We start from the raw sequence: 24,804 nt of genomic DNA, 5'->3' as shown, positions 1-24,804 counted from the left end.
AATACTATGTTGACTAGGAGTGGTGAGAGAGGGCATGCTTGTCTTGAATCAGTTTTCAAAGGGAATGCTTCCAGCTTTTGCCCATTCAGTATGATGTTGGCTGTGGATTTTTCATAAATAGTTCATATTATTTTGAGATATGTTCCATCAATACCTAGTTTATTGAGAATTTTTAACATGAAGGAATTTTGAATTTTATAGAAGGTCTTTTGTGCATCTATTGAGATAATCATGTGGTTTTTGTCATTGGTTCTGTTTATGTGATGGATTATGTTTATTGATTTGCATATGTTGAATGACCCTAGCATCCCAGGGATAAAGCCAATTTGATCATAGTGGGTAAGCTTTTTGATGTGCTGCTGGATTTGGCTTGCCAGTATTTTATTGAGGATTTTCGCATCGATGTTCATCAGGGATATTGGCCTGAAATTTTCTTTTTTTGCTGTGTCTCTGCCAGGTTTTGGTATCAGAATGATGCTGGCCTCATAAAATTATTTAGGGAGGAGTCCCTCCTTTTCAGTTGTTTAGAATAGTTTCAGAAGGAATGGTACCAGCTCCTCTTTGTACCTCTGGTAGATTTCAGCTGTGAATCCATCTGGTCCTCGGCTTTTTTTGGTTGGTAGGCTATTAATTACTGCCTCAATATCAGAACTTGTTATTGGCCCATTCAGGGATTCGACTTCTTCCTGGTTTAGCCTTGGGAGGAGGTATATGTCCAGGAATTTATCCCTTTCTTCTAGATTTTCTAGTTTATTTGTTTAGAGGTGTTTATGGTATTCTCTGATGGTAGTTTGTATTTCTGTGGGGTCAGTGGTGGCATTCCCTTTATCATTTTTTTTTTTTTTGGTGCCCTACTTGATTCTTCTATCTTTTCTTCTTTATTAGTCTAGCTAGCAGTCTATTTTGTTAACTTTTTCAAAAAATCAGCTCCTGGAATCATTGATTTTTTTGGAGGGTTTTTTGTGTCTCTGTCTCCTTCAGCTCTGCTCTAGGTTTTTAATTTTAAAGTAGTTGCTCTAAGGATTGTAATTGATATTTAATTTCTAATAATCTACTCTAGATTAACACTAATTCTGCTAAAATATAGCAACGTTATTCCATGATAGGTTCATACCCCACCCTGTGCTATCATTGACATATATGTTAAATCCATATGTGTTATAAACCCCAAAATATAACTATGTTTTGTCAGAAGAAAAGATAAACTAAAATTCAGATCAACAGCAACATGAAAGAATGGAGGTGGGCAAAAGGATTTCTGTGTATAAATCATAGTGAAGCCTTTTTCAAGTCTTGCAGTAGCATTGAAATATTGAATAGCTTTCAACATTTACAGAAAAAAAGGCTGGCCTTAGGGTAATACTAAAAGCACAAGCCATGCAAGTATAGAATACGAATCACCCTAGGGAGAAAGGAAGGGAAAATGCAGAAAACTTTATCAATCCATCAGTCTAGAAAAGAAAAAAAAATAAAAATATTTTGAGATAAAATAGACAGTATGTGGTAGAAAAAGGTCAAAATGAATCAGTAAATACAACAAAGTTAAATATACTACATTTGTTTATTAAAGACAGATATAATCTCTTCCTAACAGACCTAACCAGTAAGCAGCTCTTCTCATTTTTCTGATGAGAAAACTAAGTTCCGCAGGAGAAAGTGGAGCATGTACCCCGACCAAGAGAAGAAGGCAGAAGGAAGGGGCTGACACTTCCCACACAGACCTCTGGCTCTTCCAGTCCATCCTGCTGACTTTCACCGCAGCCCAGGTTTGTGGGCGCTCCCCATAGCTACCTACAAGTCAGCTTTGTCTTGGGAAACACTCCCATAGTGCTCTTGTAGAACTCAGTAGAAGCTCTTCGTGGCACATCGCTTGGAAGAAGACCAATAGTCGCCTTCATCAGAGGTTAAAAATACCAACGGTCATTTAAAAACACGTTCTTCACTCAACATAATAGATGTTAGTTTGCAAACACAGCCATTTAAAGACAGACAAGGCAAGATTACTCTTCTACCGCTCCAAACGGGGGTAAAAGTATTTTAAAACAAGTTATTTCTGCCAATTACCTGTCTGATTTGTTTGTTCACTTGTTTATATGTTATCTATCCCCCAAGGAGTATTTTTGTGGCTTGCAGAAATGTGAAGAGTACTTTTTTTTTAAGAGAGAGAACATCATCACAACGAAGAAAGCCTGGTGCAGTAAATGAAGATGGCGCCAGGGATGACTTAGGTATATACAACATTTGCCATGGGTTCCTGTGCTCTTTGCAGAGGTGAGATTCAGGTTTGACTCTGAAATTTCCAGCAGCTGAAACCAAAGCACACAATGGCATCAATAACAAGAGCCACACAATCATTAACATAAAAACAACCCAGCTATCCAGGAGAAACAGATCCTTTCCTGGAACTTCTGTTCTTATCACTACCAGGAGGCCCTTGTGTGATATAAAAGGTACAATACCTTCAAGATCACTCCTGCAACAAAAACAATAGGTGGTTTCAAGAGGCTTATTCTGAATGTGTCTCTCAAAGGAGTAACCAGGATGTAAAGGTAATTAAGGAATCTCCAGGAATGGCCAGGAGAGTGTAGTCCGGGTACATAGCTCCCAGACAACCAGACATTGTTCAAAGACAATGTTTTAGGTCATCAAATGGATTGTAAACAGTTCAATGCTCCCTGGTTATTATTTTCCACAGCAATAACTTTGACAAGAAGTACCTCACTTTGCCTCAGGGACTTGTCTATGAAACGCTGTGCCTACTCCTTACCTAGATCCTGTCCCTGGGTCTTGCAAGCCTTAAATTCAGCTTTTGTGAGCTAGTTCACTTTCTTGCACATTGTATTGGCCCGGGCTCATGCACAGTCTGTGAGGCAAACCCCCTGAACCGCATAGTTGTCTTGGAACTGGCAGTCTTGCAATGCTTTGATCATACTGTCAACTAAGATATTCAAAGAAATTCAGATACTAAGATATTCAGAGAAGGCTCAGCCTCTGTCTCTTGACAAAGAGATTTGTGCCAGGGTCAAGTCTACTTTCTCTAGTAGGCCCTAAATTGCTTTGTTATCTTCCCAGCAGTGGAAGTGATAAGAGAAAGGCATTCTGAGTTGGAACCAGAGCAGATATGTTTACGGGAGTGGAAAACCATAGCAGTTTTTTCTTCTGCCACCTTCATTAATGTGAACAAAAATGTTTTCATGCCAAATTCAGAACAGAAACCATTTTTTTGTTGTTGTTTTCTAATTTTGTTGAATCAGCATTTTGTAGATCAGTAGTCATTAAGGAAAGTTCAATGTGAGGCCAGACTTGGGCATTTCGTTCTGCCCTGCACACTTGCTATTTTGAAGGGCGTGATCCTACATCACCTATGGGGCTCTGAGCGGTGGGGTGAGGATGACCAGACACCACCCATTACTAGGGGGATCTGAAGCAAAAGATTCTCTAGCGGCCAGGCACAATTGAAGTGGAACGTCTTCTTGAAAGGACCCTGATCTTAAAAACCTTGGCTGGAGAAGACTGATCAACAGGTATTAACTTGTCTTTGGGCCTTCCGAGGGTTGAAAGGAGGGTCTTAAAGGGGCCATTGCCTCTTCTACAACAGACGCCGGGTTGAATCAAAGAGCATACAATCGGCTACCAGCAAATGCGATGGCTCCCATCCTGCCCCTCACAAGGGGCATGGGAATCACATTGTTGGTTCCACTTGGCCCCCTTAAGGCAGCACTTTCACATGGGACCCACCCTTCGTGCTCTGGGTGGTCAGGAGCAGGTTGTGCAAAGGGTGTACATGACTTTCCTCAGCTCTCTGCATGGACCCATCACATAGACATTTTTATTGTGGTGACTTCACAAAACCACCAAGTTTGAAGAAAAAACACTTATTGTTTGAGCAAATGAAAATTCTGACACATTAAAAAATTCATCTGTAGGTGCAAACTTCAATAGACAGGCATCCCTTGAAGATATTGAGGGTTCAGTTCCAGACCACCACAACAAAGCAAATATCACACTGAAGCCAGTCACATGAATTTTTTGGTTTCCCAGCACACATGAAAATTGTGTTTATACTATACTGTAGTCTATTAAGTGTGCAGTAACATTATGTCTGAAAAACCAGGCTGAGCCCAGTTGCTTACACCTGGAATCCTAATACTGTGGGAGACCAAAGTGGGAGAATCACTTGAGCCCAGGAGTTTGAGGCTGCTGTAAGCTACGATTGTGGTTCTGTACTCTAGCCTGGATGACAGAGTGAGACTTCCTGTCTACAAAAGATAGAAAAAATTAGCTGGGTGTGGTGGTGTAGTCCTAGCTACTCATGAGGCTGAGACAGGAGGATCACTTGAGCCCAGGAGTTCAAGGCTGCAGTGAGCTATGATCATGCCACTGCCTTCCAACCTGGGCAACAGAGCAAGACCCCATCTCTAAAAAGAAAAAAAAAGTACATATCTTAAAAATATTTTATTGTTAAAATGCTAATGATCATCTGAGCCTTCAGTGAGTTGTAATCTTTGCAGGTGGAGGGTCTTGCCTGGTGTTGATGGCTGCTGACTGATCAGGGTGGCGGCTGTTGCAAGTTGGGCTGGCTGTGGCAATTTTTTAAAAGAAACAACAATGAAGTTTGCCAGATCAATTGACTCTTCCTTTCATGAAAGATTTCTCTGTGGCATGCGATGCTGTTTGACAGCATTTTACCCACAGTAGAACTTCTTTCAAAATTAGAGTCAATTCTCTTAAACTCTGTCATTGTTTTATCAACTAAGTTTATGTCATATTTCAGATCCTGTGTTGTTATTTCAACAATGTTCACAGCATCTTCACCAGGATTAGATTCCATTCCAAGAAACCACTTTCTTTGCTCATCCATAAGAAGGAATTTCTCATCTGTTCAAATTTTATCATGAGATTTTTGCAGTTCAGTCACATTTTCAGGCTTTTAATTCTCATTCTCTTGCTGTTTCCTCCACGTCTGCAGTGACTTCCTCTTTTAAAGTCTTAAATCCCTCAAAGCCATCCTTGAGGGTTGGAATCAACTTCTTCCAAACTCTTGTTCATGTTGCTGTTTTGACCTCCTCCCACAGATGTCCTCAATGGCATCTAGAATGGTGAATCCTTTCTAGAGGTTTTCAGTTTACTTTGCCCAGATCCATCAGAGGAATCACTGTCTATGGCAGCTATAATCTTACAAAATGTCTTTCTTAAATAACAAGACTTGAAAGTTGAAATTACTCCTTGATCCATGGATGCAGAATGGATGTTGTGTTGATAGTCATGAAAACAATATGAACCTCCTTGTATGTCTCCATCAGAGCTCCTGAGTGACCAGATGCATTGTCAATGAGCAGTAAAAAATATTTTGAAAGAATCTTTTTTATTTTTCTGAGCAGTATGTCTCAACAGTGGACTGAAAACATTTAGTAAGCAGTGTTTTAACCGTGCTGTAAGCAGTTGTGCTGCCATCCAGGCTTCGTTGTTCCATGTATAGAGCACAAGCAGAGTAGATTTCACATAATTCTTCAGAGCCCCAGGATTTTTAAAATAGTAAAAGAACTTCGGCTTCCACTTAAAGTTCCCAGCTGCATGAGCCCCTAACAAGAGAGCCAGCCAGGTCCTGGAAGTTTTGAAGTCAGGCATTGATTTCTCTCTAGCTACGAAAGTTGTGAATGGCATCTTCTTCCAAGAGAAGACTGTTTCATCTATAACAATTCTGTAGTTTAGTGTAGCCACCTTCATCAGTTACCTTAGCTAAGTCTTCTGGATACCTTGCTACAGCTTCTACAGCACTTGCTGCTTCACCTTGCACTTCTATGTCCTGGAGAAAATTCTTTTCCTTAAATCTCAGGAACCAAACTCTGTTAGCTTCAGACTTTTCTTCTGCCACTTCCTTACCTTTCTCCGGCTTCATAAAATTAAAGAGAGTTAGGGGTTGCTCTGGATTAGGCTTTAGTTTAAGGGAATATTGTGGCCACTTTGATCTTCTCTCCAGACCACTCAAGCTTTCTCCTTATCAACAATAAGACCATTTTTTTAAATCATTCATATGTTCACTGGAGCAGCACTTTTAATTTCCTTCAGAACTTTTCCTTTGTATTTATAACTTAGCTGTTTGGTCAAGAGGCCTAGCTTTTGGCTCATCACGGCTTCCTCACTGAGCTTCAACATTTCTAGCTTTTGATTTGGAGTGAGAGACATGCAATTCTCCTGACTCTTTCAGTCAAACACTTTTTAGGCCATTATAGGATATTACTTAGACTAATTTCTTTTTCTCTTCCTCTTTTTCTTTTCTTTCTTTTTTTTTTTGGATACAGGGTCTGGCTCTGTCTCTCAGGCTGGAGTGCAGTGGTGCTACATAGCTCACCACAGCCTTGAACTCCTGGGCTCAAGTGATCCTCCTGCCCCAGCCTCCTGTGAAGCTGGGACTACAGGTGTGCACTACCATGCCTGGCTAATTAAAAAAAAATTTTTGGCTGGGCACCGTGACTCACACCTGTAACCCCAGCACTTTGAGAGGCCGAGGTGGGCAGATCACTTGAGGTCAGGAGTTCAAGACCAGCCTGGCTAACATGGTGACACCCCGTCTCTACTAAAAATAAAAAAATAAGAAAATTAGCTGGATGTGGTGGTGCATTCCTGTAATCCTGGGAGACTGGGAGACTGAGGCAGGGGAATTGCTTGAACCTGAGAAGCGGAGGTTGCAGTGAGCCAAGACCACACCAGTATACTTCAGCCTAGGTGACAGAGCAAGACCCCATGTAAAAAAAGAATTTTTTGGTTTGTTTTGTAGAGACGGGGTCTCACTATGTCGCCCAGGCTGGTCTTGAACTCCTGGGCTCAAGTGATTCCCCAACCTCAGCGTCTCAAAGTGCTGGGATTACAGGTGAGAGCCACTAATTGGCCTAATTTCAGTGTTGTTTTGTCTCAGGTAATAAGGAGGCCTGGTGAGGGGGAGAAGGATGGGAAATGGCAAGTTGATAAAGCAGTTAAACAATAAACAACATTTATCGATTAAGTTTGCCATCTTGTATGGGTGTGGTTCATGGTGCCCCCCAAAAAATCACAAGAGACAGATTGTAAGAATTAGCAAAATGTGACACAAAGATACAAAGTGTCTACATGCTGTTGAAAAAATGGCACCAACAGACTTGCTCAATCTAGCTTGCCACAAACCTGCAATTTGTAAAAAACACATTATCTCCAAAGTGCAATAAAAAAGCTATGCCTGTATGTAAACTGTTACAACTCTGGCAAATTTGCTTGATAAAAAAGTGTACTTTTTAAGCATTCTACACCACTGTAGTTAACAATAATATATAGTTGCAAATAGCTAGAAGGAGAATGTTGACTGATTGAATGATCCCAATGCAAAGAAATAAGTATTTGAGATGATGGGTGAGATAATTAGCCTAATCTGATCACTATGCGTTGTATGTATCAAAATATCACTATGTACCCCCTAAATATGTATAATTATTATATGTTGATTTTAAAAAGTTTACTTTTGATATGTGACTTTAATTTCCTCAGAAATTCTGACACTTGCTGTTCAACCCACAAGCTGCACTGTTACAAAAAACCTTCTAGTGATTTCTGTTGTGCTTGTTTTGTCTATCCTTCTTCCTACTGCTCTGCATCCCATTCCTTGAGGCTGGCACTTCTCAAGGCTTTTAGAGAAAAGCCTCACCACCTGGCAGCCCATGTGGGTTGGATTACATTGCCTGAGTTGAATTAAAAAACTGATAGAACATTCTTAGAGGTTCTGTGTATGTGTGCTTGCCTAGCTGAGGGATGGCTCACCTTTTCCTTCTCAGAATGTAGTAGATCCCTAGATCCCTCTAGGATGGAAGATGGGGAGGTAAGGAGAACTGCATGAGGCCGCCTGCCCAGCTTGTAGATAGGCCCGCCTTCCAGGGCAGGGTAATGTGTGTGAATGGGCTGTGCAGCTTCCCAGAGGTGGAGTTGCTGAATGAGGAGATGGAGGCTGCAAAATCTAGATAAGACAGAACAGAACTACCCACCCCAGGAAGGAGTGGGCAGCCTCAGTCCCTGGGCTTTGAGGGAGGCAGCAGTTCCTATCATTTCAGAGCATTTTTCTTCATTCACCCCTTCCTGTGGGTAGGAAAAAGAGTTACCTAGTAGACTTGATCTCAAGTCAGTAATATGTCATGCTAAACCTAGGGACTTCCAGATTGGGTGGACACTTCTTCCATGCTACTTCCAGCTAATGAGGCCAGTCTGACTTCAGAAATCCATACCCTTTGCTTTTTGTTAACACAAGTGTTTCCTTAACCTGAATCCTCTGCTTATTGGCTGTGATTAGGCTTGCCTTTTAAAAAAACCTTTGTTTTGAGCTCATTGAGATTTACATGCAATTATGAGATTCCACCTTCCTTTCACCCAGTTTCACCCAATGGTAAAATCTTGCATAATTATAGAACAATATCACAACCAGAAAATTGATATTGGTACACTTGATCATCTTACTCAGATTTTACCAGTTTTTCATGCACTCATCTGTGTGTGTGTGTGTGTGTATGTGTGTGCGTGTGTGTGTATGTGTGTGCATGTGTGTGTTTTATTCCATGCAGTGTTGTCACATGTGTAGGTTCAGGTGATCACCATCACAGTCAAGATATGAAACAGTTCCATCACAACAAGGGTCCCTCTTGTGTTGCTTTCTTTTTTTTTTTTTTTGAGACAGAGTCTCACTCTGTTGCCCGTGCTGGTCTCGAACTCCTGACCTCAAGTGATCCACCAGCCTTGGCCTCCCAAAGTGCTGGGATTATAGACCTGAGCCACTGTACCTGGCCTCTTGTTGCTTTTTTGTAACTGTATGTACATCCTCCCTCCACTCTTAGCCCCTGGCAACGACTCATCTTTACCCCATTTCTATAATTTTGTCATTTTAAGAATGTTACATGAATGGAATCACACAGTATATAATCTTTTGTGATTGGCTTTTTTCCACTCAGCATAATTCCCTGGAGAAGTTATGTGTATCAACAATAGTTCCTTTCTTTTCATTGTTGAGTAGTATACCACATGGAATCGATGTACCAGTTTAACCATTCATCCACTGAAGGAAATTGGATTGTTTCCAGTTTGGAGGTACAAATTATGCTGCTGCAAGCATTCCTGTATAGGATTTTGTGTGAATATATATATTCGTTTCTGTAAGATAAGTGCTCAAGAATGCAGTTGCTGGGTTGTGCAGTAGTTGCATGTTTAGTTTTTCCAGAAACTACCAAACAATTTTCCAGAGTGGCTGTACCATTTTACATTTTCACCAGCAATGTATATGTGATCTAGTTAACTGCATCCTCATCAACATTTGGTGTTGACTCTGTTTTTTATGTTAGCTGTTCTGTAGTTGTGTAGCAATATTGCACTGTGATTTTCATTTGCATTTCCCCGATGACTAATAATGTTGAACATCTTCTCATGTGTTTATTGACCATCTGTATATCTTCTTCAGTGAAATATCTCTTCATATCTTTGCTAATTTTTCTAATTAGATGGACATTTTCTTGACTTTTGAAAGTTCTTTACATATTCTGGATACTAGTCCTCTGTCAGATACATGATTTGCAAATCTTCTCACAGTCTATAGCTTGTCTTTTTATCTTATTTTTTTCCCAGCATTTTTTTAATTTTAATTTTTATTTTTTGAGATGGAGTCTTGCTTTGTTGCCCAGGCTGGAGTGCAGTGGTGCAATCTTGGCTCACTGCAAACTCAGCCTCCTGGGTTCAAGTGATTCTCCCACCTCAGCCTTCTGAGTATCTGGATTTTCAGGCACCTGCCACTATGCCTAGATAAGTTTTGTATTTTTAGTAGAGACGGGGTTTTGCCATGTTGGCCAGGCTGGTCTCAAACTCCTGACCTCAGGTGATCCTTCTGCCTTAGTCTCCTAAAGTGCTGGGATTACAGGTGTAAGCCACTGTGCCCAGCCCACATTTTTTCTTTTTTTTTTTTTTAAATTTTAGATTCAGGGGTACATGTGCAGGGTTGTTACCTGGCCAGATTGTGTTATGCTGAAGTTTAGGGTATGAACGATCCTATCACCCTGGTACTGAGCATAATACCCACTAGTTAGTTTTTCATCCCTTGCCCTGCTTCCTCCCTTCCCTGCCTAGTAATCCCGTTTCTATTATTGTCATCTTTATGACTATGAGTACCCCATGGTTAGCTCCCACTTATAAGTGAGAATATGTGGTATTTGGTTTTCTGTTTCTGCACTAATTTGCTTAGGATAATGGTCCCCAGCTGAATCCATGTTGTTGTAAACGACATGATTGAGTAAGCTCATCCTGCATTCCTATGCAAAGAGTTCAATGGCAATATATTCTACAACAGTAAAGAAAAATGAGCAAAATTATCCCAAGTAAACTAAATAAGGAGGCTTATCACAAACTGGGAAACTGTTGAAACCAAGCTGATATGGGGTTGCTAGCTGATTCCAGTACAGGCTCAGAATTAGAATAATAATCCAGATTATTTACATTACTCATCCCTCTTGTTTCTTCTGAGCAGCAGCCAGAGATCACTGGTTGGTTCACAGGAATAAGCAGAGTTAGTCTAAATTGCAGAAATAAACTTAAAAACAACTAATAAGACTAGAATCTAATAGGTTCTTGAAACAATTTTTTTCTCTCTCTACTTTCCCATTTTTACTAAAGACAAATCATAATAGGACTGATTTGTTTGCAAAAATAAGCTTTAGTCTTATACTTGGCTTGATTATTTGCATAATGTGTAGCAAGAATAATTATTTTTCACATAGGCTTTTTAAGTGGCTTTGATGAAACTCTGCTCTGTTAGGAATTTCAGATAAGACTTTTTTTTAAAGCCAAGACTAGTCATGAGTTCATATCCTCCAATACTTATGAGTTGAGTAAAGTCCTCTCCTCTTGAGGTCCCAAGATAACTTAGGGTTCCTGGGCCTGTTAGAAAGTGAGATTCTTTACTTACCACAGGTAAGAAACCCTGTACAGAGACTATGTAGACAAGGTATGAGGCCAGTTTTCCCAAGGGACTTATATTGGCTCTATAAGTCAAGTTTGATTCCTTAAAGGAAAGCATACCCCTTCAGTCAAAGCCTTGGTAAAATAATCAGTGTCTCCAATTGTGTCCTGTTACAAAAGAAAACAGATTCTTATTGCACTTATGCAAAACTATATTGCTGTAAGTTAACAATACTCACAAATAGTTTCCACATTCTGGAGAAATAAGGTAGAGAGAAAAAAAATATGCTTCAAATTTGGTTCACAGGAGTGTACTTTACTCAATTGTTAAAAGCTGTAAATAGCTCAAACATTTTCTTGACTCTGAAAAACAAAACAAAGGATCAGCAACATTTTAAGCAAAAGTCAAAAATATTACTTCAGTCTTCTATTAGTTCAGTCCATGCAGTTAACTCCTGTCCTGGTTGATATTAATGAACATTCCACTCTCCATGATAGTCCTGAAGGTTTTTCTTCTATTCTAATGCCATAGTCTCCAAAGTTATCAGAAACCATTTTGCAGGAGCACCTGTCAAAGTCCTATAGCTGATTATAAACTAATCTAAAGAGAACCAAAACAAGATAATTGTGTATGATGAAAAGTTTTAGGGCAGCCACAGTCAAAGACACAGTTGACAAGGAAATTTGTTACCTCTATGGCACACAATAATTTAACATAACAATTATAATTATTACTGATAATGTACATTAAGTCATATCAGAATTATAGGAGTTTCCCATAATTTTGGAACACACACCAATAACATATTTACACAAATACAGCCCAAAGAAAGCCAAATGCCATTTCATATTTGACAAGACTTTCTATATAATTTTAATACCAAATAAGCCAAATATGTGATTTTTGGCCTTTAGGAGACCTAATATCTAAAAGGTTAATTAGGTCAGAAAAAAGACATAATTTATAACGCGATTTTGGAAAGTTTGTCAAATATCAAAGGTTTAAAACTCTTGATATTACAAAATAGAATTCCAGGTCACCGTAAGTTATTCATTTAATCAAAATGATAACTCAAATATTTTAAAAAGGCAAAAACTGATGCTCACTGAGAGAGGAGAGAATGAGCTTTCTAAACAGGACCAAGTAAAGACAGCGTGAGCCAACTGAATTTGTCTCTTTTCTTTCTCTTATTGTTCCTACAGTTAATTTAAAAGGCAAGCACAAATATTTGATTTTTAAAAATATTACATGAAAGTCTTGTTCAAGAGAAAAAGCAAAATTTCACCTTTACATTAATGTACTATTAATGTTAAACCCAGTTCTTCATAAAGTCTTATAGACCAATCTATCCAATTTTAATCAGTTTGACCATCAGATAAGATTCTCACAAACCTTTTAAAACTCTTTACAATGTTTGTGAAAGAGCAGATTAGTGCTTTAAGAAAAACCTGTTGTGCTTTTATCCCAGCATCCAATGTACAGAAAAACTGAATAATACTTCTTCAACTTTAGCCAATGTTCACACACAGAACATTGTGTTCTTTTACAAGATTAACTTTTCACAAACCTTCCACAACTTGCTGAAGCCTTTAGCTATATCCTATGTAACTTAAAACAATTCTTTAACCCTTTAACCTAGGCTAAAAAAATCCATATTCCCATAAGTTCTTATAATCTTTCACCAGGAACACATTTTGCTTTCCTTACACACCTTGCATGTAAAAACTGTTTCTTCAGTAGTCTCAATTACCTGTCACAATGTTAACTCTTAGCAACTTTTACTTTTGGTGAAAACCTTGGTAAGTAAGGGATTTTAATTATGTCCTAGATGTGGACACTTCTGTCTGGTGTCGGTAAGGCCTGACTCTTTCCAGCATAGCTAGGGGGCATGGCTAACTCCACATGTCCCCAGGCCTTACCTAGAATCTAATGGCTCCAAAGTAGATAAGATGAATAATTTTCAAAAGTCAAAGAAGCAATTTATGACCTTAAATTACCAATAATTCTTAAAACTGTCTTTATTTCCCAAAGCTTACTAAAGTCATGTGAAGACATTACAGTTTTTATTTTTCTGACAAAATATTTGATTTCAGTGCTTATTACTTTTAAGCTAATTAATCAGAGTTATTTCCTATATAAACATCACACACACATGTGAATATAGACAGGAGAAGATCCAGTACTTGTAAGATTTTTCATTTGCCAGTTTTTGTTTCTCTTTAAAGCATGCAGTTTCTAGGGCCTACTATGCAGGCACAGCTGGAAGGCAAAACAGATCCCCCAAAATTCAGGGTCCCATTTTTATACCTGATCCTGGATCCCAAAAAGGGTGAATCAGCCCATCTCCTATGGGAGTGTTATCTCTCAATGCAGGGTGGGGACATTCCTTACTTTCCAGGTGGCCAGGAACATGTGTCTTTAATCCAAACATGCAAAGAACCACGTATTCCCCCACTGCCATTAGCTATCCCCAAAAGTGTATTTCCTACCAGTTATTACACACCAAAGTTCTCTCATAATGTGAAGCAATTTCTGAAATCCTCAAAAGTCAAAACCATCAGATAACACAATGCAAAACAGAACACAGCCTTAGATTTTGAGGGGGATCTATCTGCTTTCCTTTCCTAGGGTTCCATGAGAAAAACAGAGTTTTCCCTCAAAATGAGGTCTAGGGAGCTTCCTCTGTTTTTCCTAAGGAGAACCAGGCTGCTACAGCTTGAATATCCACTTTTAATTAAGCTGACTTTTAACCATAGCACTCTAAAAAAATTTATTTTAAATCTCTTATTACCTGGCTTTAGCCAAGACAAATGGCCAATATTTCTGGGTTTTGAACTTCACCAAAGGTAACCTCCTAGGTCCTCAGAAAAGGAAAATTCCAGACAGTTTGTGGACGGGAAGAGAATTAACAAATGGTAAAGGTCACACAGATATCAAACCAGAAAGAACTCATCCCCTAAGCCAGGAATTGAACCCTGGATTCAGGCTGCCATTGTGAAAAAACAAGGCCTTAGTCACTAAGCTACAGCACTGGACAGTTTCCATTGCTCTTCCTAGAAGGAGTCTAGAGCTTGCAAAGGCTTTTAACTGCTCAAGATAATTTTTAGGGCTGACTATTGACATGAACTCCATGTTTGTTGTCTGCTGGGTGATGGAGACCAAGAGAAAATATCACTATGTGGTTATAAGGTCAAGCTCCCAAGGACATGCAACAAGACGAGAGGGAAACTTCATCCAGCTTTTTTTGTTTTGGGGATCTGCAACAAAGTTTGTTGCTGAGGTCCTAACCCCATGTTCTATCTTAAGGTACTCCTCTTTATGACAGAGCAATACAGAAAGACAAATTTATAGCACAAAGTACACCAGGTTTACTACAGTCACCACTCCACTCAGTACCCAAAATGGAACTGGCAAGGCTCAAACTTGCTTCTGGATGGACCCTGTCAGCTTTCATCCAACCTCTGACCAAGAGTTTCAACATGAGGTCTCTGGGCAAGATGATCGCCCTGAATAGCAGAAAAGATAGGAAAAGGGAAGAAGAGAAAGGAAGAAAAGCATTGCCTGTAGCAGGGTGGGGAGGCAAAGAGCTCAGGGAAAGACCCATTGCAGCAACACTGAATCAAAAGTTTAGGTGGCCGCTTGTCAGTTGTGAAGAGATCTTTCCCAGCAGCTCTGTCAGCTCTCAAGTTTCCCCATGGGAAGAAAAAGACTCTTACGTCTCATGATCCTGGACAGGTCTAATCCCGTTATGCACAGCCATCAGCAAAGAGTGCAAGGCAAATGAATCTAAAGAGAATCGTGGTTAACATCCTGTAATGGCAAATCCATTTCCAGCCAAGGGGGATTTCACTGACAGGGGCCTCTAACCCCCTAAATCTTAGGAAGAACTCTAACTTTCCTAAGTTGGGCCTCAAACCCAAGTCCGGTCAAGCATCTTTACCTTTTATGAAGAGGGTCCTTTAACCCACACTGTCTTAGGACCGAGACGCTAACTCCTCTAAGTTGGGCCTTTAACCCAATCCCATCCTTTACCCAGATAAAATGTACCCCAACACTTACCCAAAGTTGGCCCATTGGTGCTGCAGTCTATTTCCTTAGGGTCAGGGGTCTCTTCAGTATTGTCCCTTCATGGTCACCAGGAAGATGTTACCAGAAGGGGGTCCCAATCCAGACCCTAAGAGAAGGTTCTTGAATCTCACACAAGAAAGAGTTTGAGGTGAATCTGTAAAGTGAAAGTGAGTTTATTAAGAAAATTAAGGAATAAAGAATGGCAGAATGGCTACACCATAGGCAGAGCAGCTGCATGGGCTGTTCCACTGTTAATGCTTATGGTTATTTCTTGACTATATGTTAAACAGGGGTGGATTATTCACGAGTTTTCCAGGAAAGGGGTGGGCAATTCCTGGCACTGAGGGTTCCTCCCCCTTTTAGATCATATAGGGTAACTTCCTGACATTGCCATGGCACTTGTAAACTGTCATGGCACTGGTGGGAGTGTCTTTTAGCATGCTAATACATTATAATTAGCATATAATGAGCAGTGAGGACGGCCAGAGGTCACTTTGATCACCATCTTGGTTTTGGTGGGTTTAGGCCTGCTTCTTTACCTCATGCTATTTTATCAGCAAGGCCTTTGTGACCTGTATCTTATGCCGACCTTCTATCTCATCCTGTGACGTAGAATGCCTAACCTCCTGGAAATCAGCTCAGTAGGTCTCAGCCTTATTTTACCCAGTTCCTATTCAAGATGGAGTTGCTCTGGTTCAAACATCCCTGACAGAAAGACTACAGTAGGAAAGGGAATGGAGAAAATTGATCTGCATACTTGTCACTAGGTGAAGTAACAATGTTGGGCTGTCGTGTGATTCTGCAGAGTGAGGGTGGTGAGGAGTAAAACAGTGTTCAGATGGGTGTTTGGGGAAGTTGTAGGCAGCTGGTGATTAGATTTTTGGGAAGACGTGGTCTCCCTTCACAGACCACACCAGTACCAGCCCCTCTTGTAGGGCACCCTAACTTCTCCAGGACATGACCAAACTTGGCATTTCATAGAAGAGAAATACCAGGCCTGCCTCAAGTGCTCTCCTTACTGCATTTGCCCCTCTTCAACTTCCCTGTAAAGCTGGAATGTAACTACTTAAGTACTCAAGAGGCCTTGCACAAGAAACACAAAAGCTTTGCATTCCAGCTCTTGGTTCCCTGCCACATGACTGTCTCTAAGAATTTCAATGTTATTTTTGGAATGGAAAAACCAGACACAGTATGGCTTCTTTGAAAAGACAAGGTGATTGCTCTCCAGCTTGTTTTCAGAAAACAAGTACTCTAATGCTTCTGTTCAACAGGCATTTAAAATTCAAGAAGAATGAGGGCATGAGGAAAGAACTGTTTGGACACAGTTAATTCTCTGTATGTGCCTTATTAGTGGTTGTAGTGAAATTTGGAGCAGAATATAATCAAACACATTAGCACTTACGTGGAAGGAGCAAACAGTGAGATGGGCAATATGGCCCACTTTGAGATCTTTTGTTTAAAACAACAACAACACTAAAAGAGCCACCTGGCTACTTCCTTAGTTCTGGAATTTTCCCCAGGTGGGCTATTCACGTGACAGAGTGGAGGAAGGGAATATCTAGCTGGTGTTGGTTTATTTTCTGGCTTCTTTATAGATCATATTAGTGCTGCCTGTAACATATATTAAGCCATGTGCTTCTTTTACAGCTTTTTAACATGATCTTCACATGTACTTTTCGGACTGAATGGTGCCCCACCCTCACCAAAATATAGGTTCACATCCGAATCCCTAAAACCTGTGAATGCAACCTTATTTGGAAGAGGATCTTTGCAGAGGTAATTAAGTTAAGAATCTTGAGATAAGATCATCCTGGATTATCTGGGTGGACCATAAATCCAACAGGTATCCTTACAAGAGACAGAAGAGAAGACAGACCCATGGAGGAGAAGGTCATGTGGAGGTAAAGGCAGAGATTGGAGTGATACAGCTGCAAGCCAAGGAACACCTAACGCCACCAGAGCTGGAAGAGGTGAGAATGGGTTCTCCCTATAGCCTTGGGAGGGAGCATGGCCTCGCCAACACCTTGATTTCATACTTCTGGCCTACAGAACTGTGAGAGAATACGTTTCTGTTCTCGTAAGTCACAAAGTTTGTAGTAATTTATTGTAGAGGCCCTAGGAAATCGATATACATATTAACTTCTACACTGCTGTCAAGAAAATTTAGGAGAGATGAGGATAGTGTTTACAATGAAGCCAGCATTAGCTATAGGTCCCTGAGCCTTCTTCGGGAAGGAATATTTATGTTAAGACACTAATCGTATAGACAAAGTCTTACCTTTTTATGGTCAAGAGGATCCTGTGAGACCTGACCCAGGCCTCACATTTTACAGATGTGGACTCTGAGATCCTGAGAGGGAAACTGCTCTACTTCAGGCCACATAGGCAGTTAGCGGCAGGGACAAGAAGAGATGTCAGCTCTTCTGATTCTCCCTCCACCAGACTCCTTTTGCACACAGTGAGACACTCCACAGACCTGTGTTCACTTTTCCACACCAGATCATTTCTGCAGTAGCTAACTGCCTCCGTTACACTGTATTCTTTCAGTTTTAAGTGACAGACATCCATCAACATAGGTCAAACAATAAAGGAGTCACTGGCTCACATAACTGGAAAGGCTGAAGGTGGGTTTGACATCAGGTGCTGAATCTAGGCCCCAAGCAATGCCACCAGGGCTTCCCTGCCGTCCCTCAGTTCTTCCTCTGTCAGCCTCACATCTCTGTGTTTTCCCTCATCTTCTCTGATAGTGGATGTGCTTTCTCCATCGCTGAGGGAAAAGGCTGTTGATAGCTCCAAGTTCACGTCTTTCCTGCACCTTGACTCCAAGGCCAAGAGAGAGCTTCCTGTCACATCCACAGAAAAGCGCCAGGGAAGAGCTTCGAGTGGCCTAGTTTGGGGCACATGTCTAGTCCTTTGGTGGAATGCCAAGGGGCAGGGTCTGTGGGGTGGAAGCTGCTGACTGTTCCCCCAAATCCATGTTCTCCTCTTATTCCAGGGCACTCAGCCACAGTTCTTTCCCAGCCTCCTGTAGCGAGGCGTGATGACAACTCCATTGTCGTCAATGGAGTGTGAGCAGATGTGATGTGCCCCACTTCTAGGTCTGGCCCCTCAAAATCTATGTGCTCCTCCATGTTCCTTTTCCCTTCTGGTTGGCTGGAAGGGAGAGGACCCCAGGGCAACCTTGGAAACTTCGTGTTGAATATGCCAATGATCCCACCAGTTGGCAGTGACCAATCTGAATGACTGCATGGAAGAAGGCCACCCTGCTCACCTATTCATCAGCCTTCTACTGTTATGTGAAGAAAAAATATACTTCTACTGAATCTGAGCAATTGTAATGGAAGAGTTTATGTTTTCACAGTTAACCTACGTTAGCAAACACAATTTGTTACCAAGAGAAGGTGCAAGGGGCAAAACCTTTTTGACCACCCAAAACCTTACCAGCCACGTCAAATATACTAGTCAGGTAGCATGGTTATGCCATGGTAACCACCGACCACCACTCTCAGTGGCTTAAAACAACAGAGGGTTATCTCTTACTTGTGCAACCTGTTTATCCTGGGTTGTCTGGGAAGGACTTTGCCTTAATCTCATTCTCACTCAGGGATCCAGACTGAGAGAGGCTCCATCTTCAAGTTTCCATGATTGCCAAGACAAGATGAAGGTGGTGGTGATTCATTCCCTGGTTTTTAAAGATCAGCTCCAAAGTGATGTTTAACTGGCCAGATTAAGTCACGTAACAATTTCCCACGTCAAGAGGGTGGAGATGTGTGGTTTTACAATGTCCCCAGAAGGAGTATGTTTGGTAAAAGAAAAGACTGAGTATCGCTTGCCTTTGGGTAGAGGAAGTGGGAGAAAGGGAAAGAGGGGTCTCGATCTCCTGACCTTGTGATCCACCTGCCTCGGCCTCCCAAAGTGCTGGGATTACAGACGTGAGCCACTGTGCCCGGCCTGAAATGGATTTTTCTTTTTCTCCTGCATGGTTAGGCTGCAAATTTTCCAAACTTTTATGCTCTGCTTCCCTTTTAAATTTAAGTTCTAAGGAGATCCAGACCATCCTGGCTAACACGGTGAAATCCCATCTCTACAAAAAATACAAAAAGTTAGCCAGGCATGGTGGTGGGTGCCTGTAGTCCCAGCTACTTGGGAGACTGAGGCAGGAGAATGGCATGAACCCAGGAGGCAAAGCTTGTAGTGAGCCAAGATTGTGCCACTGTACTCCAGCCTGAGTAACAGAGCGAGACTCCATCTCCAAAAAAAAAAAAAAAATATATATATATAGATACATATAAATCTATATATATCTCTATATATAAATCTATCTATATCTATATATATCTATATAGACCCAGACTGAGAGAGGCTCCATGTTTGAGTTTCCATGATTGCCAAGGCAAGATGAGAGGTGGTGGTGATTCATTCCCTGTTTTTTAAAGCATCAGCTCCAAAGTGATGTTTAACTGGTCAGATCAAGTCACATAACAATTTCCAACGTCAAGAGGGTTGGATCTATATATATCTATATATATATCTATATATATCTCTATATATCTCATCTCTATATATCTATATATATCTATATATATAAAAGTTCTAGTTTCAGGTCATTTCTTTGTTTATGCAAATAAGCACAGGCTTTTAGAAGCAGCCAGGCAACATCTTAAATACTTCGTTGCTTAGAAATTTCTCCTACCAGATACCCTAAATCATCTCTCTCAACTTCAAAGTTCCACAGATTTCTACAGCAGGGGCACAATGCCACCAGTCTCTTTGTAAAGCATAGCAAGAGTGACATTTACTCCAACTCACAATAAATTCCTCAACTCCATCTGAGACCACCTCAGCCTGGACTTTACTGTCTATGTCACTATCAGCATGTTGGTCATAACCATTCAACAAAGTCTCTAGGAAGCTCCAAACTTTCCCTTATCTTCCTGTCTTCTTCTAATCCCTTCAAACTGTTCTAACGTCTGTCCATTTATCCAGTTCCAAAGTCACTTCCACATTTTCAGGTATCTTTATTGCAATGTCCTACTTCTCCGGTACCAATTTTCTGTATTACTTTGTTCTTATATTGCTATAAGGAACTACCTGAGACTGGGTAATTTATCAAGAAAAGAGGTTTAATTGACTCACAGTTCTACAGACTGTACAGGAGGCATGGCTGGGCAGGCCTCAGGAAACTCACAATCATGTTGGAAAGGGGAAGGGGAAGCAAGCCCATCTTCATGTGGTGGCAGGAGAGAGAGAGAAAGAGAGTAGGGGAAGAAGTGCTGCACACTTTTAAACAACCAGATCTCGTGAGAACTCACTCACTATCACAAGAACAGCAAGGAGGAAATCCACCCGCATGATCCAATCACCTCCCACCAGGCCCCTCCTGCAATACTGAAGATCATAACTCAACATGAGATTTTCGTGGGGACACAAAGCCAAACCATATCAAGTGGGATTACTTAAATCTGGAAATAAGGGCTGAATCTGGAAATAAACGGTATGAGACCTGAAGCTATAGACATCCAGGCATTGACACTACGGAACTGTCGATGTTGGCTTCTTTGGTGTCTGTGATAGGGTTCAAAACTTAAAAAAAGAAATGTGATTTGGGTAGACAACTAGCTGGACTCCATTTATCCAAATACTTGAGTCACTGCTTACTCATGAAATCTACAAATCCCCACTCAAGAGATCACTTGATTGGTTTTGTACTTGTGTGGCTTTTTTTTTTTTTTTTTTTTTTCTTTTGAGACAGCCTGTTGCCCAGACTGGAGTGCAGTGGTGTATTCATAGTTCACTGCAGCCTCAAACTCCTGGGCTTAATGGATCCTCCTGCCTCAGCCTCCTAAATAGCTAGTACTACTGGCACAAGCCACCATGCCCATCCAATTTAAGAATTTTCCTTTTGTAGAGATGGGGTCTCTCTGCGTTGCTCAGGCTAGTCTCAAAGTTATGGTCCCAAAGGATCCTCCTGCCTCTGTGGCTTTTATGTAAAATAAAAGTCACATGCAACTTTGAAATTGTTAGAAACCTATGATATTTAAACATGCTTTTTATTTAACTTTAAATATATTTGAATTTGATGGATTATTCTATTCATTCATGTTTTGGATATTTGGTATTATCCTACTTTTTTTCCCCAGGCATAAGTCATATATTTGAAGCTATCAAATATTTGTCATTGCTTAGCTAAAAAGCCTACAAAAATATTTACAGTGGTGATAACAGACATTCTAAACTTCTAAATTTAATGAAAACTGTTTTATATGCTCTTGAAGATGTTGAGATCAATAATAACATTAAGAAATTGTGTCGTTTGTTTTTTCAAGATATTTTTTAAAAAATCAAGAATACATTTTGAACAGCTTTATTGAGATATAATTCACATACTATACAACTGACCCGTTTAAAGTCTACCAGTCAATGATTTTTGTATATTCACAGATACTCGCAACCATCACCAGAGTCAATTTTAGAACATTTTAATCACCTGAGAAGAAACCCTATACCCTTTATCTATATCCTGTTCACCCCAGTCCTAAATAACCAGTAGTATGCTTTCTGTCTCTATAAAATTCACTTTTTCTGGATGTTTCATATAAATGGAATCATATAATATGTGGTCTTTTCATGACTGGCTTTTTTCATTTAGAGGAATGGATGTTAAATTTGATTTAAAAACCTTTCTAGGAAATATGAACAGAGATGTCCCACTTTTTGATTTGAACTTCTCTCACAGATTTGTCCAATTTGAGTTCACAATGATAAGGTCATTGTGTTGGCATGAACCAACCTCTTATGGCCCACAAGAGAGATGCTAACAGGCCTTCTCAGGTCAGGTGCCTGCCTCAGATCCAATCTCTAGACAGAGAGGCAAAGTCAATCAGGAACATGGTAGCCCTGATCAGGGCATGGTTGGGGCACAGCAAAGAGTAATCCCTGGAAAGGGACAAACAGACAGAATTGAAGATGTCTTCTTTAATTAAGCCATTCAAGGGCCCTCTGCCATGCTAAATCATGATGAAATTACAAGCAAAATATTGCTGTGATATATGGGGAGAGGGACTGAAGTAAAAGTCAGAAAGCCTAGGTTTTTGCTTTGGTTTTGCAGTTTGACTTTAAGAAAGTCACTTTGTCACACCTTTAATCCCAGCAACTTGGGAGGCCGGGGTGGGTGGATCACTTGATCCCAAGAGTTGGGGACCAGCCTGGATGACATGGCAAAACCTCATCTCTACAAAAAAAATGCAAAAATTAGCCTGGCCTGGTGGCGTGCACATGCCTTTAGCCCCACCTACTTGGGAGGCTGAGGTGGGAGGATTGCTTGAGCCCTAGGAAGTCGAGGCTGCAGTGAGCCATGATCATGCCACTGCACTTCAGCCTGGATGACAGAGCGAGACCTTGTCTTAAAAAAGAAAAAAGTTGCTTTGTATCTCTGAACCTCAGGTTCTTCACCTTTACGTGGGTAAAAATTAACTGCCTACCATGATTGTTGCTGGTGTTAGAAGAGATAATGTGCCTGAAGTCACATAAGACTTTAACATTAGAAGACATAAGCGTCCAGTAACTATCTTCTCTCTCCCTCCGATTCTTTAATGCCCTGCATGGTTTCTCCACAGGCCACCGCTTTCTGGAGCCATTTCAGATTTAATTCTTGGTTAAGTGCACTCAGCATTTCTACCTTCCACTTTGTGCTGCCACTGGGGGCTCTGTTTGCAAGGTCTATGGTTAATGGCCTTATATTAAAATTCAATTCCTCAGGGTCTTCAGAGGTTTTCCCCAGACTGCATCCACCTGCCACGTCCAAGAAGCTGAAAACCATGCACCACTCCCCGCCCCGCCCCCACCCCTACCTTAAGCTTTCACTCACCCTCCCCAGCCCAGCAAACAAGGTTTCATTGGTAGTTACATTGGTCCCCTCAGAGGTCTTTCATAGTCAAGCTTATCCTTAGTCCCATCCTAAGCTGCAAAGCCCTGAGTTGAGGAGGGGACATGGTCCCTGCTCTCTAGGGTTAGAGTTCCGAGGCTGGCAGGTAACACAGCCTCTGTGAATGGGACACCTGATATTCCAGTGGCAGGTAGCCTGACACCAGGGCTTTGGGGCCCTGAGTTCCCTTTCAGCTTCACTTACACACACGCACACAGACACACAGACACACACACACACACATTAACATTTTTCTTTGTATTTATGGCGATGAGTCATAATCAGGATGTTCCTATTCAAAGAAGACCAAGGAATCATTGAATGACATCAAGAAGAGAGCAAAGATCTATGTATTCCTGGCATTTAGAAGTGTATGTTGGAGCTGGAGAGACCTTGGATATAATCCAGGATAAACCCCTCCTTGCCCTCCCCCCACCACACCTCCATTGATGGAAAAAACTGAAGCCTGAACAGGTGATGTGACTAGTCTAAGATCTCCAAATAAGTAAAAGGGCAAAGACCATCCATTTATTCATTCAGTAAAAGTTTATTGATTCCTATTTATCAGGCACAACCCTTTGAGATGAGAATATCAGGTTATTCAGCAGAAAGTCCCTGCCCTCATGGAGCTTACATTTGTCATACTGTCACGAGACCGGGATAAACAATGTAATGTCAGATAGTGATACATACTAGGAAGAAAGCCAGAAAAAAGGGATAGGGAGGAAAGAAGGAGGAGAAGTGACAAATTTGACAAGGAGGTCAGAAAATGTTTCTCTATGAAGTAAGTGGACTGAGGTGGTGAGACATATCTGGGGGAAGAGCACTCCAGATAGAGAAAACAGCTGATACAAAGGCCCTAGTGCAGCAACGGAACCAATCTGACCAAGAGGTCTCGATTCTTCGTGCAGAGCTCCTTCATCAAACCACATGCTCTCTAAGTCATCACTGTGGCCTGAACGGCTTCATGCCACATGCAGTGTCTAGGTTTGACAGTGACCGTGAGAGCCCAGAAGGCACCATGCTGCCCAGATTGGAATAAAGCTGTGCCCCCTACATATATGACATTGACTCAGAACCTCAGCATAGTGAAATAGAAACAGCTCTGACTTGGAGATCCAGATACCTGAGGCCCTGGTCTCTGGGGTGCCTTGTGGGGATATCAAGGAAGACTTCTTGAGCAAAATGAGCTCAATCTGTAACCTAGGGATGAGTAGGAGTGCCCTGGGGAAATGCGTGTATAGGTATTGGGGACCGAGGGGTTAGGCACAGAACAATGTTCTTAACAGATGGAACAGTAAGTTTAAATGCCCCAAAGAAAAAAAACACCTGACACAAAAGACTGATCTATGTCAGGATGCCAATTTATTAAGTGAGAACAAGATGAAAGGCTTTCTAATGCACAGAACTCACATCTGCTATCAAGGGCAGCCCATTTCTTGGGTCAGAGTGGCTGGGAGGGTGATTTCGTATCAGAAAATCACTTGGAAAGTGTATTAGTCTATTCTTGCATTGCTACAAAGAACTACCTGAGACTGGGTAATTTATAAAGAAAAGAGGTTTAATTGGCCCGTGGTTCTGCAGACTCTACAGAAAGCATGGATGTGGAGGCATCAGGAAACTTTCAATCATGGCAGAAGGTGAAGGAGAAGCAGTTGGTCTTACACGGCTGGAGCAGGAGAAAGAGAAGGGGGAGGTGCTACATAATTGTAAACAACTAGATCTCATGAGAACACACTAATTACCATGAGAAGGGCAAGGGGGAAGACTGCCCCATGATCAAATCATCTCCCACCAGGTCCCTCCTCCAACATTGGGGATCACAATTTGACATGAGACTTGGGTGAGGACACAAGTC

At 41.0% G+C, this 24,804-nt stretch overlaps 1 long non-coding RNA gene across 1 annotated transcript; it reads right to left on the bottom strand.

Annotated features, from left to right (window-relative positions):
• Nucleotides 1–2,157: 2,157 nt before the first annotated feature.
• On the bottom strand, nt 2,158–15,216 carry LOC140713042 (uncharacterized). The gene is made up of 5 exons (XR_012094925.1): nt 15,014–15,216; nt 14,318–14,460; nt 10,400–10,535; nt 9,447–9,449; nt 2,158–2,306 (listed from the first exon to the last, which is right to left on the bottom strand). It is a non-coding gene; the product is annotated as an uncharacterized lncRNA (long non-coding RNA).
• Nucleotides 15,217–24,804: the final 9,588 nt, after the last annotated feature.

Source organism: Chlorocebus sabaeus, chromosome 12 (genome assembly GCF_047675955.1).
Source record: "Chlorocebus sabaeus isolate Y175 chromosome 12, mChlSab1.0.hap1, whole genome shotgun sequence".
NCBI lineage: Eukaryota > Metazoa > Chordata > Mammalia > Primates > Cercopithecidae > Chlorocebus > Chlorocebus sabaeus.
The sequence above is the reverse complement of the archived record's forward strand: the minus strand, read 5'-3'. Positions and strand labels throughout refer to the sequence as shown.